Source organism: Lissotriton vulgaris, chromosome 4_1 (assembly GCF_964263255.1).
Source record: "Lissotriton vulgaris chromosome 4_1, aLisVul1.2, whole genome shotgun sequence".
Taxonomy (NCBI): domain Eukaryota; kingdom Metazoa; phylum Chordata; class Amphibia; order Caudata; family Salamandridae; genus Lissotriton; species Lissotriton vulgaris.
In genome coordinates this window covers 256,827,516-256,846,880 of record NC_141691.1, presented here as the reverse complement: position 1 = coordinate 256,846,880, position 19,365 = coordinate 256,827,516, and positions in this window count along the sequence as shown.

Genomic DNA, 19,365 nt, shown 5'->3' with positions numbered 1-19,365 from the left:
TTTTCACCACAGATCTGGTATACAAAACTCTAGTGTCGTTTTTTTTTTTTTTTGAAAGACCTTTATTGCATTAAAGTGCAGTTACACAGCTTCTGGCCTACAACCCAGCGGGCCGGCCGCAATTATTAAATCAGAAGCGCATATGGGTCATAGCACACAGCCAGAGTACCAACAGCCAAAGGCCCAGCGGCGTAGCTGGTAGTTTTAAGCAGTACAGAGCTCGGAACCAGACTTGGGTGAGCAACAAGGAATCCATCTGAGGTCTCATTTTTGCTTTTTTTTTAATTAAAAAATGGAAAACAATAGGTAACAGTTAGAAACAACAACAAGCCCCCCCACTCCTCCCCCCCCCGGGCGTAGTACAGCAGTTGTGCGAATATCACATGGGACCACAGACTCGATGCGAGGGAACCTCACTTCATTGGAGAGAGTCACAGCAGGATAGCCGCAAAGGCACACATTCAGGGAACCTAGGAATAGCAATAGCGCGGGGGAGCCAACCACAGGCAGAAGCAACGCATTCAGCAGCACCACACAGGCTAGGCAACCAGCGCGTATCCAAGGGCATCTGCACGAATAAGCAGTCAAGCAAACAGGAATGGCCAGCAGCGTGCCATCTCCAACCTGGCAATTCCCCCACCAGAGCACCTCTCACTCAGAGACAGGGGCTAGACTAGTCATCTTCAGACAATTGCGCCAGCATATAGGTGGCAGTGTTTCCCAAACTGGGGTCCGCGGACCCCCAGGGGTTCAGGACACATTCTCAGGGGGTCCGTAGGCAGCAGTTTTAAAAGCACAGAAAAGTTTCTTGTATAATTTGCAGCTTTCCAGCAACAATAAAAGTGTCAAGATAATTCCAGTGATTAATGTATCTGCTGGAGCTGAGGAGAGTTTTGTTCAGTGGCAGCTTTGATTTAACTAATGTAGCACAGAGGGTTAATGTGCCTAATGCAAAGAAAGTGGAACATGCATTTTAAAAAGCAGTATTTTATGTGCATAGGTTCGTGGTTACTGATGTTTTCACAGAGATTCTTTCGTTACTGTGCACTTCATAAGTGACAATCGTAATCTAGCAGAGGTACCTATAAATTGTTTCAAGAGCTGCTTGCAAACTGCATGGTACCAGTTAGTAGCTTATATTGTTTCCCAGTTATTCATTATCCTGATGCTGCTAAAAAGATTTATTTGGGTGGAAATACATTTTTAATGTTTGTCAGTGCTAGCCACTGTGTATTGTTCTGAATCCTGAGTTTGCGCTTTTCCAGACCAAGCACTCTTTAAACATTTTATATACACACTTATTTACATGTATGATTCAATGTCTATATATGTGTGTGATGTAAAGTGCTCTGACATCCTACAATGGTATGAGAGATGCTATAAAACAAATGAAATAAATGTGACAGAGGGGCTATTACTTCATTATAGAATACTAAGGGCCAGATGTACGATCCGTTTTTATATGCGTGAACGGGTGGACCATGTACATAGCCTATTCTGCGAGTCGCAATTTGTTTGCGACTCACTAAATAGGTTTTGCATCTTGCTAATTGGAAGGGGCATTCACTTCCAAATAGCGAGCCTCTGCCTGCCCTCAGAAAATGAAACAAAAACGATTGATTTTCTTTTTTTTAAAAGCATGGTAAACAGGCTGCATTTTTTAAAACTGCTTTTTTAAAAGCAGTCCGAGACATGGTGGCCTGCAGAGCCCTGCAGGCCACCATCCCTGGGAGGGCTGGCATTCCCAATGGCCTCGCAAATTGCGAGAGGCTCATTAATATTAATGAACCTCGTAATTTGCGACCCCATTGGGAATCCCAAACAGTGTTAAACACACTGTTGTACATTTCATTTAGCGACTCGCAATTTGCCACTCGCAATGTGTCGCCAATTGCGAGGCGCGAAATGAAATGGTCGTAAATCTGGCCCCAAAATCCTTGGTACTTTGAGTATTTGTTTTGTGTGCTCATGTGTGTATTGTTTTCGAATTACCCTTTTAATATTTGAAATTTAACTCCTACAAATTGCTTGGGGGTCTCCGGCTTCCAGTGGTGACTCAATGGGGGTCCTCAGGAGTCAAAAGTTTGGGAACCACTGTATGGGTGGTATACGGCCCCCAGATATCGCGGGAGCGGGAGCCCGCTGGTAATTCCTCATAATAGCATGTCAATTGATCTCGACAATATGCCATATCCTGCAGCCAAGACTTCACCCCCGGCGCCCTTCCCCCCCCCCCAGCAGGTCGCCACTCCGCGCTTGGCCAGCTGCAGTGCCAGCGCCACCAAACGCCTCACACCCAAAGGAACACCAGACACCATACCCAGCAAACAGACATGCGGTGTTACCTCAATGGTCGCCGAGGTCATAGCAGTCAATGCCTCAGTAACAGCTACCCAGAACCTAGACAGCGGCTCCAGCAAACACGCATCCCACCTAGCCTTTGCTGCCACATCCACACCGCACTCCTCATCCTGTGAGATTTTGTACAGCTTCGAAACCATTTTGACTCGAGAAGTAGCTGTGTACAGGAACTGCAGCGCAGCTAGAGCGGGCGGCTCCATCGGGAAAGTCGGGAAATGAGCGCGCACTGCAGCTCGTAACCGGACATACATGAAGGTAGCCATAGTGCTATTGTTTGTTTGGTCCAATATCGACGGTGAGGCGTATATGGCGGCGCCGATATCCAGTACGAGGCAAAATGCGCCTGCGCACACAAATAGTACAACTTCATGTCAGGCACCGCAAATCCTCCTCTCTCATACGGTTTAGTATCAAATGGGTCTGCAACGTTGTGAAAAAGCTAGACGTCAAGCGGAGCGGAATGTTGACGAAATAATATAGAAATTTGGGAAGCACCACCATTTTGATCAAAGCCACGCGGTCCGCAAACGAGAGGGGCAATCGAATCCAGCGCGCTACTTGGTCTTCCAATTTGGAGATGGCCACACCGTAGTTTGCACAAATCATTTCTTGGGTATCTCTATGTATCCATATTCCCAAATATCGGACAGGCTCCTCAGCCCATTCCAAAGGAAATTCCAACGGAAATGGGCGTGTAATGTCAGTCAGCGGCAGCACTATGGACTTCCCCCAGTTAATCGACAGTCCGGAGAAACGCTCAAACCGCACGTACTCCCTGAGCACCTCGTCTAGGTATCGGTCTGGCTCTCGAATATAAAGTACCATGTCATCTGCGTACATGGACACCGCCAAAGAGCGGAGATGAAAGCACAGAGCTGAGGATGCATGCCGTTGGCGCAGAATTTATGCTAGGGGTTCCATGATGAGTGCGAACAGTAGGGGCGATAGTGGACACCCCTGTCTCGTGCCCCTTGTTAGAAATGGGATCCCCGGCTGGCCAGGGCTTTCGCCAAAGTCAGTCAGAGACCACCACTCCTAAGTCAGGGCAAGGGAGTTACACGCCAAGATAACCCCTGCTCACCCTCTAGGTAACGTGGCGCGAGCAGCAAGGCTAAACTTGGAGGCGATATGAGTTAAGTATTTGCGCACGCGCCCCAGCAACAACACCCAAGGCCCACCACAAAGGAAACTCCACACAAGGTTATATAAAAAATAGCCTTTGTATTACAATAAACACATTAGATAAAACACACACTTTACACTGTGCCAGAGGCACGGGCAGAATTTACAGGGGATAATGTACAGGACAGGGCCACCTGGACCATTGTCAAGGGTATGCACTTTTAGAACTTAGCACTTTTTAGATCATAGAATAAAATTACTGTAGCACAAAAATAGAACTTGTAACACACAACCAGCCACTACTGGTACCAGGTGAGCACCACCTATGCAATCCTCACTATCCTAGGAGATTACACAAGGAACCTGGGCCTCGCTAGTACCACCTGTACTAGCAAGAAGGAAACCACCTAAGTATCGCTATACCTGTAGGGGTCTAAGGAAGGAAACACATGATGCATCACAATACATTCAGAGGTGTAAAAGCAACAACACACATGATGAATAAACTACTCATTCAGAGGTGTAAGGGTAAAGCACATGAAGCATAACATACCATCAGAGGTGCAAGGAACAGCAACACAATAGCGCAAAATCCACATTCGCCACCACCTGTGGTAGTCCCTGTGTCCAAATGTCAGGGGCCTAAACGTGACAGCTGCCCACAAAGTGCTGGGCAGCTGGATACACTGTTGGGCCACTGCAGGAGCCTCGCAGGCTCTGGCCAGAACAATGTGGGCAACAAGGGAGAGCCTCTCAGGGCTCTAGAATGACTCAATGCAGCCTCCCTGGGCTGTGGGGTCCCTCACGGGGGACCTAGAAACACTGGGGGTGCCTCGAGCCTCTCTGGTCTGGAAGCACCAATGCAGGCGTGTTGGAGTCCCCCTCCTGGGGACTCGAGAATCAAGGAAATGACCCCTTGGCCCTCTTAGGGCTTTGAACAAATAGATGCTGCCCCTGGAGCCTCGTGGCTCCCACCAACCAAGATGCGGGCAGGGTGCCTCTCATGGGCTCAAAGGAAATAATGTGGCCGGGTCTGAGCCTCGCAGGCTCCAAGCATAAACAAATGCTGCCTCTTCGATGGAGCCCCCCTCCTGGAGACTCGAAGCAGCTCTGGCCCCCAAGAGCCTCTGGGCTCGAACAGAGTGCAGCCTGAGCCTCTCCGGCTCTGAAGTAGTGCCCCTGCCGTCGGAGTCCTTCCCTGGGACTCGGAAAGGTAATGCCCCCTGAGCCTCCCCTTGCCCGTGCACACTCACCGGGCTCTCAGGCGGAGGCTCCTCGGTTCCTCTGGCTCTGCTCCCGTCTGGCGGGGAACTCCTCTCTCTCGTGCTCCACCCAGGGCGCACGTCCAGGCTCCTCGGCGGGACCCCCCGGGGCTCTCTCTCTCTCTCCCTCGGGAGCCCCGGAGGAGACGGCCGCTTCCTGCTACTCGCTGTGGGGGCGGGACTTCTGGCACCTTCTCCCAGGGCCGCGCAGCGATTGGCCGACCTGGGAGCTCCTTCCGGGTTGTCGCGGGCAGCGCGGCGGCCCGGCTCAGGCACGGCAGGCGGGGGATGAATTCCTCGAGGAGTGGGCTCCCTCGAGGGAAGCAATGCACGGACAACAGCGGCAATCTCGGGGGCAATGCCGGGTGGGCACCGGCTGTGAACGTGCGGCAATGAGCGGGGTGGCACCCGCGCCGCTTGGCACAAAGACAAGGCAATTTGCGGCGTGGGCAGCCGCTAAGGAAAAGGAAAGTGCTCCCAGCGCTTTAGCAAGAATTACAGCGCTTCCAGGCGCTAGGTGAAAAGTGAAGCGCTCCTAGCGCTATATGTCAAAATAAAACGCTCCCAGTGCTGCAGGAGAAATCAAGCGCTTCCAGGCGCTTGGAAGCCCAGAAGTCCAGCAAAAGGTCCTTAGGGCAGGCAGGGGGGCAAGGCTGGGCCCAGAGCCAGCACACTGGGTCTCCAGGCAGGGAGACACTCCAAGTGGCGGTCCTCTGGCCCAGCAGCAGCAACAGCAGCCCCCTCAGGATCCTGGAACAAGAACACATTCATGGGGGGACAGCCCCATTTTTATACAGCTAATTTCCTTTGTCTGTAGGTGCAGGGTGGGGGAGAAACCAGTTGCAGCTGGTTTGGGAGCACTCTTGATGGCCCAACCACCCCTTTCTTTCACCGGGGAGGCTAGGGTCGTTAGACACACCACAGGGGGGCGGAGCCAGCATTGTGTGGGGAAAACCCAGCCCATCCAGGACACAGGTACACTCCTCCCACACATCACTCATGCTAATCTCCCACTCACCACCGGGCAGACCCATCCAGACTTCCTGGAGCCTGGCATGCCAGCCAGCTCCAGCCAATCACGCTCCAGCACCCTCACTGCACACATATCTCAATGTCCAAAAGTAGCACTTCCCTTCTAGACACATACATGCTGCATACACCATCTCGCAGCATTCACTCTCACGAGTTTACACATACTAAATTCGAGCCTGCACTCCCCACGCATCAGGAACTACCAGGGACACCCACATTCCCCATGCATTCCTATGGGAGGGCAGGCCAGCCATACTACACGCACACACTTTCACTCTGGGACCCAGGGAAAAGTGCGCAGAGACCCAAAAATCACTAACACAGGGTCACAAATAAAAGCAAAAAGATTAGGGGGGAACCAGCCCTAACGGCCAAGTCCAACACAACCCCGTTCCAGCCAAAACGCAGGGGAGAACAATCACCACCGTGATGGACTTCCCTGCTTCGGGCGATAGAACACGGACACAGGCCCGCCACTGCTGGGACACCCTCCTGTTCTATGCCACGGTGAACCCCTAGGGTTCCTCCTAAAGCTACTGTAAGGACCAACTGGGCTACCCCACTGGTACTCCTCAGCTGTCCGCTGCCAGGACCAGGCCCTAGGCCACCCAGGTGCCACTGGTTCCTGCCTACTCACGAAGTGGGGGGTAGTAACCCCAGGCCCATAGTAGCCACTCTCCACTCTTCTTGTCTGCAAGACAGGGCCAGACTGCCACTGGTTCTCCAGCCTAGGGTCTACAACCTCAGGCGGACCAGGAGTCTCAGGGAAGGCTCTCCTCCCCCTACCTCTTCTCCTAGGGTTCCTCCTCCTCCGGCGAGGGGTACACCTAGCACGCCATTCCAACCCAGGGTTTAACCCCTCAGGTTGCACCGGGGTCAGAGGTGGGCTCTCCCACCCTCTGCACCCCCTTCCAGAGGTCTGCCCTCTCCCAACTGGAGAAGTTCATCTGGAAGAAGAACCAGTCAGGACACTGGCCACAGTCGTCCTACCCTTCAGGTCAGGCTGAACCTGAACCTGGCCTCCCAACCTCTGGTCTAAAACCTTTGGTGGAACAATTGCCTGGCACTCCAGGACTTCTGGGGATGCACACACAATCCCCCTGAGGCTAACAAATGACACATCTGTTGTGTGACTGTCTGTCTGGCGCAGATCTCCCGTCCCCTGTCCACCTGACAGTGCATGACGATCCCCCAGACCAGAAGTGGCGCCACCCGGGTCCCCCCAAGAAGATCTAGCCCAACTGGCTAGACCCTGGTCCACTGGTGCATCCACTGGGAAACTCATCCCCCAATCACTCCTCACTTCGGACTTCTGTGCCCTCCCAACTGGAGCGACACTGCCGAACACTGGAACCCCTGGAGCTCTAGTTACAGATGCTCCAGGTTACTTAGGCACTAGGAGATCCTCCTCAAGTGTACTAACAGGACAGCCTAGGTTCCCAACCTGGTGCTCCCTCAAGAAACCACCCAGGTTCTGAGATAGGGCTTCGGGCCTCTGGGAACTCTCCGCCTCCCACTGACTCCTGCTCCACTGAGCCAGGTAGTCAGCCCCTCCACCCCTCTCACTATACCGGGACCTAGCTGGGCTACACTGAGCCTCTTCCACCACGCTGGGTTGGAAGATACCTGTACCACTACTGTTGGACTCACTCTCTAATGACTCTACAGAACCTCTGGCACTCTCCCAGCGGTCTGCTTCACTTGCAAGTTCCCAAGGATCCATGTTTTCACACCTCAACAAGTGTTGCCGCAACTCCGGCCAACAACGACTGAGCACCTGCTCCTTGAGAATAAGATCAAACAGTTTGTCATAATCAGGCCCCCTGGGAACCTCTAACCACTCAATCAGCGCACACTGACAGTCCCCTGCAAAATCCTCCCAAGACTGGTGAGACAGTTTCCTACTGCCCCTGAACTTCAACCTATACTCCTCTTCTGGGGAAACAGGTACCATACTCTGGGAACTGGGACTTTCTGCACTGAGATTCAAATAGCTGCCACCACTGGACTCAACCCTCCCTGGGGGATCCAGAAAATTATGACTGCGGTCAGGGGATAACCTACACTCTAGGGCTATCTTCTCCCTGGCCAAGGCCCTCTCAGCCTCTGCAGTCCCCTCATTCACACCCAGCTGCGCCATCTCTCTGGCATGCTCTAACCTGAGCTTCTCCATAGCCAGCTGGTGCTCCCGCTCTTCTCTCCTATCCAACCACTCCTCTGGGGACAGGGAAAGGGATGGGGTGCTACATCTGACACTGGACCCAGCAAGGGACTCCCTATCTAGGGGGTACTCGCTCTCTGCTTGCGCCCATCCACTGTCAAACTCACTCTCCACATCAGACTCTTCAGGGCTCCCTACAGACCCACCACCCATATGGCGTGCGGCCCGGGCCCTCTCTTTCTCACTGTGCTCACGTTCCCAGTCATCCTTCTGCCATAGGATCAGGTTATCCCTAAGCTTGGACTGGGTGTCTGACTCACTCACTGGGATGTCTCTCTCCTCACAAAACCGTACCAACTCATGCACACTGTACTTAAACAGGCCACAGAGGTTTAAAGGAGATTCCATCTTGACAGGATGCTCACAGACACGTGCAACACAAGGGACCTAGCAATCTGAAGTAAGAGTACACAATTCCAAAACTTCAACACTCTCCTTATCAAAGAGAACTCATACTCATGCGTCCCGGAAAACACACCATTCATCCACACACACCCTCCCCTCGGATCGGTAAGGCAGTTTCTACCACCCCTGACTTCTCAACCTGACCAAAAGCGACACAGGTACCAAACTCTGGAAGCAGGGCGGGGGACAAATGTACAGGACACAATTATCAAATGATACTCTTCAGGAGAAGCAATAATGGAACTTCACCAAAAACACAATAATCCCCAAAATGTGGTTATCTAAAAATGTAGAGCTTTGAAGTGTGGCCTGTCGCCACTGTGGTACAGCGCAAACACAAATTCTTATCCTCACCGCTTGCAGCCAACGTTAGAAATGGGATCCCCGGCTGGCCAGGGCTTTCGCCAAAGTCAGTCAGAGACCACTCCTAAGTCAGGGCAAGGGAGTTACACGCCAAGATAACCCCTGCTCACCCTCTAGGTAACGTGGCGCGAGCAGCAAGGCTAAACTTGGAGGCGATATGAGTTAAGTGTTTGCGCACGCACCCCAGCAACAACACCCAAGGCCCACCACAAAGGAAACTCCACACAAGGTTATATAAAAAATAGCCTTTGTATTACAATAAACACATTAGATAAAACACACACTTTACACTGTGCCAGAGGCACGGGCAGAATTTACAGGGGATAATGTACAGGACAGGGCCACCTGGACCACTGTCAAGGGTATGCACTTTTAGAACTTAGCACTTTTTAAATCATAGAATAAAATTACTGTAGCACAAAAATAGAACTTGTAACACACAACCAGCCACTACTGGTACCAGGTGAGCACCACCTATGCAATCCTCACTATCCTAGGAGATTACACAAGGAACCTGGGACTGGCTAGTACCACCTGTACTAGCAAGAAGGAAACCACCTAAGTATCGCTATACCTGTAGGGGTCTAAGGAAGGAAGCACATGATGCATCACAATACATTCAGAGGTGTAAAAGCAACAACACACATGATGAATAAACTACTCATTCAGAGGTGTAAGGGTAAAGCACATGAAGCATAACATACTATCAGAGGTGCAAGGAACAGCAACACAATAGTGCAAAATCCACATTCGCCACCACCTGTGGCAGTCCCTGTGTCCAAATGTCAGGGGCCTTAACGTGACAGCTGCCCACAAAGTGCTGGGCAGCTGGATACACTGTTGGGCCACTGCAGGAGCCTCGCAGGCTCTGGCCAGAACAATGTGGGCAACAAGGGAGAGCCTCTCAGGGCTCTAGAATGACTCAATGCAGCCTCCCTGGGCTGTGGGGTCCCTCACGGGGGACCTAGAAACACTGGGGGTGCCTCGAGCCTCTCTGGGCTGGAAGCACCAATGCGGGCATGTTGGAGTCCCCCTCCTGCGGACTCGAGAATCAAGGAAATGCCCCCTTGGCCCTCTTAGGGCTTTGAAAAAATAGATGCTGCCCCTGGAGCCTCGTGGCTCCCGCCAACCAAGATGCGGGCAGGGAGCCTCTCGTGGGCTCAGAGGAAATAATGTGGCCGGGTCTGAGCCTCGCAGGCTCCAAGCATAAACAAGTGCTGCCTCTTCGATGGAGCCCCCCTCCTGGGGACTCGAAGCAGCTCTGGCCCCCAAGAGCCTCTGGGCTCGAACAGAGTGCAGCCTGAGCCTCTCTGGCTCTGAAGTAGTGCCCCTGCCGTCGGAGTCCTTCCCTGGGACTCGGAAAGGTAATGCCCCCTGAGCCTCCCCTTGCCCGTGCACACTCACCGGGCTCTCAGGCGGAGGCTCCTCGGTTCCTCTGGCTCTGCTCCCGTCTGGCGGGGAACTCCTCTCTCTCGTGCTCCACCCGGGGCGCACGTCCAGGCTCCTCGGCGGGACACCCTGGGGCTCTCTCTCTCTCTCCCTCGGGAGCCCCGGAGGAGACGTCCGCTTCCTGCTTCTCGCTGTGGGGACGGGACTTCCGGCACCTTCTCCCAGGGCCGCGCAGCGATTTGCCGGCCTGGGAGGTCCTTCCGGGTTGTCGCGGGCAGCGCGGCGGCCTGGCTCAGGCACCGCAGGCGGGGTATGAATTCCTCGAGGAGTGGGCTCCCTCGAGGGAAGCAATGCACGGACAACAGCGGCAATCTCGGGGGCAATGCCGGGTGGGCACTGGCTGTGAACGTGCGGCAATGAGCGGGGTGGCACCCGCGCCGCTTGGCACAGAGACAAGGCAATTTGCGGCGTGGGCAGCCGCTAAGGAAAAGGAAAGCGCTCCCAGCGCTTTAGCAAGAATTACAGCGCTTCCAGGGGCTAGGTGAAAAGTGAAGCGCTCCTAGCGCTATATGTCAAAATAAAGCGCTCCCAGCGCTGCAGGAGAAATCAAGCGCTTCCAGGCGCTTGGAAGCCCAGAAGTCCAGCAAAAGGTCCTTAGGGCAGGCAGGGGGGCAAGGCTGGGCCCAGAGCCAACACACTGGGTCTCCAGGCAGGGAGACACTCCAAGTGGCGGTCCTCTGGCCCAGCAGCAGCAACAGCAGCCCCCTCAGGATCCTGGAACAAGAACACATTCATGGGGACACAGCCCCATTTTTATACAGCTAGTTTCCTTTGTCTGTAGGAGCAGGGTTGGGGAGAAAACAGTTGCAGCTGGTTTGGGAGCACTCTTGAAGGCCCAACCACCCCTTTCTTTCACTGGGGAGGCTAGGGTCGTTAGACACACCACAGGGGGGTGGAGCCACCATTGTGTGGGGAAAACCCAGCCCATCCAGGACACAGGTACACTCCTCCCACACATCACTCATGCTAATCTCCCACTCACCACCGGGCAGACCCATCCAGACTTCCTGGAGCCTGGCATGCCAGCCAGCTCCAGCCAATCACGCTCCAGCACCCTCACTGCACACATATCTCAATGTCCAGAAGTAGCACTTCCCTTCTAGACACATACATGCCGCATACACCATCTCGCAGCATTCACTCTCACGGGTTTACACATACTAAATTCGAGCCTGCACTCCCCACGCATCAGGAACTACCAGGGACACACACATTCCCCATGCATTCCTATGGGAGGGCAGGCCAGCCACACTACACGCACGCACTTTCACTCTGGGACCCAGGGAAAAGTGCGCAGAGACCCAAAAATCACTAACACAGGGTCACAAATAAAAGCAAAAAGATTAGGGGGGAACCAGCCCTAAGGGCCAAGTCCAACACCCCTCTGTATTGCAAATGGCTCCGACACCCGCCCATTCACGCGCACACAGGCCACAGGATTAGAGTATAACAAAGCGATTAACGACGTGAAAAAGAGTGGCACACCCATGCAATGCAGTATTGCCACCATGTATTTCCATGCCACAGAGTCGAATGCTTTGGCAGCATCCAATAGGACCGCCACTGCGGCTAAGTCCGGTTTAAGTAGGTGTAGGACAGCAAATAATGCTCTCAGGTTATGCGTGGTGGAGCGCGCCGGCACAAAGCCAGATTGGTCCGGCAACACCATCACTGGTAATAGCAGTTGTAGACGTGTGGCTAGCACTTAGGCAATAATTTTGACATCCGTGTTCATGAGCGACAACGGCCGGTATGACTCACAGCTGTCCAACGGTTTACCAGGTTTTGGGAGTACCACCAGCAGAGCCTCCCTCAATGACGCAGGTAGTTGCCCTTGTTCAAAGGCCTCCTCCAACACCATCGCCAGGTGCGGCAATAACAAATCCACATACTCTTTATAGAATTCAGGCGGCAGGCCATCTGTACCAGCCGCCTTGCCATTCGGCAAAGCCGCAATTGCATCCCTCAGATCCCCCTCTGTGACATGATGCATCAGAAAGTCCTGCTTTCCCTTCGAGAGCCAGACAAGAGCGATATCTTCAAGATATTCCGAAATCTCCCCCTCGTCCGCCGTTTCTTTATATGCATACATGTTGGTACAGTACCGAGTGAAACAGTCTAAGATACCTTCCGCATCAGTCACAGTTCTGTCGCCTTCCCTGAGCTCCTGCACTGCGCAATGCCTCGCCCAGGGGTCCTTAAGCCTATCCGCCAGACCCTGCCCAGGCCTGCCACCCTCGCCATAGTATCGCGCTCTAGTGCGTTTGGATAGATACTGAACTTCCTGATCCGCCAGTTCATTGTATTCAGAGACCTTCAAGCGTATGTCAGCCAGAAGGTGATCGGAGGTCCGCTGCTCGCACTGTCGTTCCACACTCAACAACTCACGTTCCAGCCATTCCATAGAATCCCTATGCGATTTAAGTACCCCAGCCTGCATACCAATACACGTGCCCCGCATTGTCACCTTAAACGCCTCCCAAATCACACCCGCACTCGACACTGACCCAACGTTCTTGTCAAAAAAACATTTCAATCGAGTCACGCAAGCTCTCCCGCAGGGCCTGATCCCTCAATACACCAGAAGGCAATCGCCATGCAAACGGGACATGCGCATGCGCCGGTAGTTGAATTTCCATCAGCACAGGGGCGTGATCAGACAGTGTGCGAGCCAAGTGTGCGGTCCTCGCCACCCATCCACTCACATCCTTCGTCACCAGCCAATAATCCAATCTCGTCCAATTGTCGTGGGCAGAAGTATAGCAGGTGCCCTCCCGCACACCAGGATGCCCCAGACGCCACACATCCACCAGCCCCAGCACCTCCATCCCATCCCTGACAGCTCCACACGCACGCTTCATAGAGGACTGGCGTATTTCCTTTTTATCCAACCCTTGATCCAGCATCACATTCAGATCACCACCACAAATAATCACCGGGGGTGGCAGCTGACAAACCTTATTCCACAACGTGAAATAAAAGTCCGGAGCTCTAGTGTAGTTGCCACCAGGGAGCAACCATTTATCCATAGCGAATCTCGGATCGGTTATCGTTCCATAAGTGCCATGGTTTATAGCTTCCAATTGTGAGGCCCAATAATATCTTTTGATGTCAGGGAGGGCTATACCTCCATCATACCATGGGAGCATTAATTTGGATAGAGCTATACGCGGTCTACCTTCCCACAGCAAGCTACGCTGCGCCCCTTCAACTTCCCTAAAATAACTAGCAGGCACGACATCCAACGTATTTTGAAGGGCGTAAAGAAAACCGGGCAAGGACTTCATTTTAAAAAGGGCGGCTCGACCTAATAACGAAAGCGGAAGTTTCTTCCAACCGGCAACATCACTCCGTAACCTAAGCAAAGGGGGGAGGAGATTTTTATCATATCTAAGTTTGGGGTCCATTGAGATGTAGATCCCAAGATATTTAAACCCTTCCGTAGAGTTCTGTATCGGACAATTTCGCGGGGGGATTGGGGCGTCTCCACACAGAACAAACAGATAGTATTTCTCCGAATTTGTAACAAGTCCCGAGTTTCTACCCTAGGAGGCCAAAATATCACAAATCAGTATAAGGGATTTTCTGGGTGAGGTCAAATAAAGCAAAATGTCATCTGCGTACAAAGAGATGTGGTGACCAACTAATACCCCGAATCGATGGTTCCCAACGGATCCAGGCAGTGAGAGGCTCGAGAGCCAACAAAAACAAAAGGGGAGACAGCGGACAACCCTGCCTAGTGCCCCGCCCAAAACAAAATGGCACAGAGACTCGATTATTCACCATGACCTAAGCTAGAGGTTCGGTGTACAACAAACACACCCAGTTTATGAATTCGGTACCAAAGCCAAACTTTGCCAGGACAGCCCATAAATATGACCATTCCACCGTATCAAAAGCCATCGTAGCGTCTAATGACGCAATAATGGCTGGTTCCTTTAGGGTGTGTGCCCTGGCCAAAACTCCATGTAGCCTGCGTAGATTCAAGGCCGTATTTCTATGAGGGATAAATCCCTACTGATCGGGATGTATCAGTTCACTAATAACTTTGATAAGCCTGTTAGACAACAATTTGGCAAGTATCTTAGGCTCCGATTTTAACAACAAGATCGGCCTATATGAGGAACAGCTGGATTTGGGTTTCCCTTCCTTATGTATTAGAACAATTGAAGCCACCCTCTGGTCCTTCAGCAATACGCCCTGCTCTCAAGCTTCAACAAACATGTCTCTGATATAGGGGGCAACCTTGTCTGGTCGGAGCTTATACAATTCAATCGGGAGTCCATTAGGGCTCATCGCCTTACCCGAATTCAAACTGCAAGAGCTACTTCATCCTCCTTAGTAAGGCACGGGAGCTGAATATCCCTCAACAACAAGCAAGAATCCTCCTCAGGTCGGTCTGATACGGAAGTATAGACCGTCTGAAAATAAGTCACAAAACCATCCACAATTCCCTGAGGATCCGTTATACGCTCTCCCTCCGCAGTCTCAATTTCAGGAACAACGTGATCTGCTCTATCTTTCTTGTCTAGCCAAGCAATCAACTTCCCTGCCTTATCTCCGACATCATACAGATGACTTTGCTGCTCCCTACTCATAGCTCTAGCACCATCCGTGACCAACGTTCTATAGTCAAGCTGCTTAAGATGCAGAACGTGTAGTCTAGCACGGGTCACTTCCTGTTCCAATTCGGTTTCTATCTTTGCTATTTCGGATTCCACTCTTGTAACCTCTTCGTTTCTCTGATTTTTAACACCCACGATAAGCGACAAAGCCTGGCCCCTCACAACCGTTTTGAATGCCTCCCAGAGCGAGACTGATGAGGATACTGAACCCTCGTTCTCCTGAAAATAATGCTCCAACATCCTCAACAGGTCCCCACAAATTTTAGGATTAAGCAAGTATCAGGGGTTGATTGGGGCCACTCTACCTCCCGATCCGGGGGTAATCATAAATCTATGCCAGACGGGCGAATGATCCGATAAGCCCTGTGTCATGTGTTTCACTTCCGCATTATATGTCGCCTGGGTTGCTGGTACCAAACAATAATCAATTCGGGAAAGGCTACCATGAGCCCCAGAATCAAAAGTATACTGCCGCTGATCAGGGTGAAAGAGTCTCCAAGCATCACTCAAACCTAACACATCCATGAAATCAGGCAACCATTTTTGAGCTCGTCCTACATCTCGAGATGGATGCCTGTCCACGGCGCCCGAAACCACAGCGTTGAAATCTCCTCCCAAAAACAGCAGTCCCCCCCGGGAGGTCCAGGAGGACCTTCCCCAAAACAGCAAAGGTAGTTGTTTGCATACCTGGGGGGACATAAATCTAAACCAAGGAAAGAGTGCTCCCCTCCCATCGCCCCGAAACTGCTATGTATCGTCCCCTATCATCCTCAACGATCGAGTCTATTACAATCGGGACCGATTTTTTAAGTAGGATTCCAACCCCTGGAACCCGAAGTGAATCCCGCATGAGCTATCAGACGATATCCCTTTCTATGCATAGCCTTACATGCATTTCCTACTAATTGTGTCTCCTGGAGTAGGACCACATCAGGATTGTGGCGCTTGAGGAACTGTAGAACCACACTCCGTTTAATTTTATCCCCCAACACATTCACATTCCAACTCATGATCCTCAACCCCTTATCCCCATCCCAAAACATAAAGAAGACCCCACCCCATCCAACACCAGCACCCTAGAGAAGCAGCTATTAATTGCTAAATCTTGAAATAAAATGCCTTGCAAAAACACAAAAAACACAAAAACAAAACAAAAAATAAACTCCCCTCCCCCACCCCATCAAAATTCCTATTACTCTACCCCCCACCCTGTACCCCTGCTTAAGACTATCAAGCCTCCCTAACTTGCAGTGTGCCTGTTGCCCCAACATCTAGACTAAACTACAAAATAGTAGGTCTGAGGAGGAAAAAGACCCACCGATAGTCCGTTGACCCCCATCTTCACTATTTCAAACATTTTATCGGAAACATTACAACATTACCGTTCCCCGACCGTCCCCAGCCTCCATGGTAACAGTACTTATTCCTGTTCTTGCGAACCCTCTTCCTCTTCTCCACTTTGTCTCCGGGGTTCTTGCTGAGCAGCTAAAATGTCCAACCTGTCCGCAGCGATTTCCGGCTTATCAAAGAAGTAAACCTTCTCTTCATGTTCAATTCTCAGCTTGGCCGGGTATATCATGGCGTACTTAAGTCCCTTGTCACGAAGCCTCCGTTTAACACCCATAAAGCTCATTCTCTGCTTCTGGACTGCCTGCGTGAAGTCCGGGAAAAAGCTGATGGCCGAGTTTTCGTACTTCAAAGGGCCCCCAGATCTGGAGGCCTGTAGGATCGCATCCCGGTCCCTAAAATTGAGTATCCTAGCTATCAAGGGCCGGGGAGGGGCACCGACCCGCGGCCTTCCTCCAGGAATTCTGTGTGCTCTTTCCACGGTAAAGAAATTCCCCAGGCCTTTGGGCTAAAGATGGTTGGTGATAATATCCTCCACGAAGAGATCTGCAGCTTGCCCCTCCGCCCTTTCCGGCACTCCAATAATGCGTACGTTATTCCTTCGGGCCCGCCCTTTAAAGTCCTCCAGTCGACAATTAACCAGTTCATTCGAGTCCCTCAGAGTCCGAACTTCCGAATGTAATTCTGTTACATCGTCCGTCAGACTGGCCGTCTTAATGTCCAGAGATTTCACCTTCTCACTCGTCTTCGTGAGGTCCGCTCGGATCAAGTTAACCTCAATAGACACAGTGTCCAGTTTTTCAGCCAGAGTCTCCATCTTCTGCCCGAGAGAGGACTTGACCCCATCAATGGCGGCCATCACATCTTGTAGCGTAGGCTCCACTTCCAGGGCGGAGGTTTCTTTTGCCCCTTCTTGTGACTTCCCCAGTCCACTAGGAGATCCCTTGGATTGCGCATATCGGTCCATGTTGTTGAATTGGGTATATCCTGCCCCTCTAGTGTTCTTCGATTGCCGTTTATCCCCCTCCGGTTTGGCCACCATTTTGGGACAATCCTATACTCGTCGTCCAATTCGGGGTGGCAGTGCTATATAATCATTATAGTTGACCCAATATTAAGTCTTTTGTTAGAATCTTTAGAATACTCTGCTCACCGTCTGCAGTTCCGTTGTGCCCAATAATCGGCAAAGACCCCAGGCCTCAGCACCTTCACTGGCGCGACTTCCGCGCAAAATCCTCGGTTTCGATTCCACAGGCCTCCACTTTGTGAACATGTCCTCCCACTATGGCCCACTAATGCTGCTTAGGTTTCCGATCATCTGGAGCACCCTCCGGCAGGATCGCCAAGAGCTCCTGGGCAAATCGGAAGTGAAACCAAATCCAGTCGCGAGGCCGGGCCGGCCACTTCCGGTTCCTTGTGCTGTTGTTGTCGCACTAGGCCTCGGGCACAATGCCAACCCAAGCACCGGACATCCGAGAAAGATAGGCCGCAAACTTCCCAACTCTCCAACTCTGGATTCCGGGGCACGGTCGGGACGCGGTTTTCAGCGTTCGATACTTCTTCAGTTCCGCAACAAGAAGCACACTACAGTGAACAGGATAAACAACAGGATATATTCGGGGGGCGACGGGGGTCTCGGGAGCCCTAAGCTCACGCGGCCATCTTGGATGCGCGCGAAGCTCCTCCTCTAATGTTAACTCAAAAATATACCTTTGGGCACAAACTGCTTGCGTACTACATCGGGCACTTACATTGAGTCATGCAGGGTCACTACCCATGCAAGCAAGCTCAGGCTGCAGCAGCAGCTTCTGCTATTGATAAGAGTACCTCCATTGTAATGGGGTCACCTCTGACACTGTATGCCGAACATTCAGAATTTATGGTCATACAAAATAGCAAGAGCACACTGACTATGCAACAGGTTTCAGGTTACAAACTGATTCTCTCCTGACCGTCATTAAAAATAGCATCATGTTGCCTGGTGAACCGAGTCACCTTTATAGCCCATGAAGTTCAGGAGGGGAACGAAATCCATTGTTGTGCAACATACACCTCTTATAGGATCAGCTAGACAGAAGAGGATCCTATCCCAGACAGGGACACACTCTTCTTCAACGGATCCTCCGTGATAGACCAGGAGACAGGGGTAAGACATATGAGGGCAGCAGTAGTGACAGCTTTTATCCTTCTGAATCGCTGCAAGTGACAGTGCATTTAACTCTCCTACCACACCTCTCCGCACAGGCGGCAGAGTTCATAGCACTGATTGAAGCCCTCACCGTGAGCACGCAAAAGATCTGCTCTGACTCATCCTATGTCACCACCACGTTCCATTTGAGCATAGGGAGGTGGAAAGACAAAGCTTCCTGAAATCAAACTGTAGGCCTTTCATGCACAAGGACCTTCTCAAACTACAAGTCAGTGCACTAACTCTACCTTAACACGTAGCAGTAGTGAATTGTGCAGCACATACCAAGGGCAAGGACTTTGTTTCACAGGGAAATGCAGTATCTGACCAGATGGTAAAAAGGGCAGATTACGGAGTGGTTGAGGAAACACACATACTCCCCTTTCAGCAGGCAGCACAGATAAAGCTCACTCAGGACAGACCATAAACTGAGATGGCAAAATGATATGTGAGGGCGTTGCAAGGAACAGCCATATAGAAAGAGAAAGAGCTATGGAAAGCCAGTCGTTGCAAACAGACAGCACACTGTCTGTTTGCAACACTGGAAATTTGGCAGAGAACACTGTTAGCTGAAAACCATCTTGTTTTCGCAAGCCATCTTATCTAACCATTTGCCTTTTCCTTCTTCACTGTTGCTTGCCCTTGTGCTGTGCTCAAGAACTGGCTATACTTTGCCTCTGCTACTCTGCACATGCTCAGAAGAGTCTGTAGCTGCCCATGCACCTGCTTAGGTTTGTCACTGTCAGGATGTCTTTACCAAAGTCAACAACTGTTGGCTCCTCCTTTACTGTTGACTGTGCATTCTCTGTATGACCATTTATGCATGTAACTCTTCCTATGTGTGCCTATACCGCCTCCTTTTGAGCTCCTATCTGGGTATAAACGACCCATGGCTCTTCTACTCCTTGTGCTACTTCATACACTGCTGAAGGGTGTTGTGTAAATGTAGTTCCACCTCATGAGGTCTAATAAAATACTATTTCAGTTTCC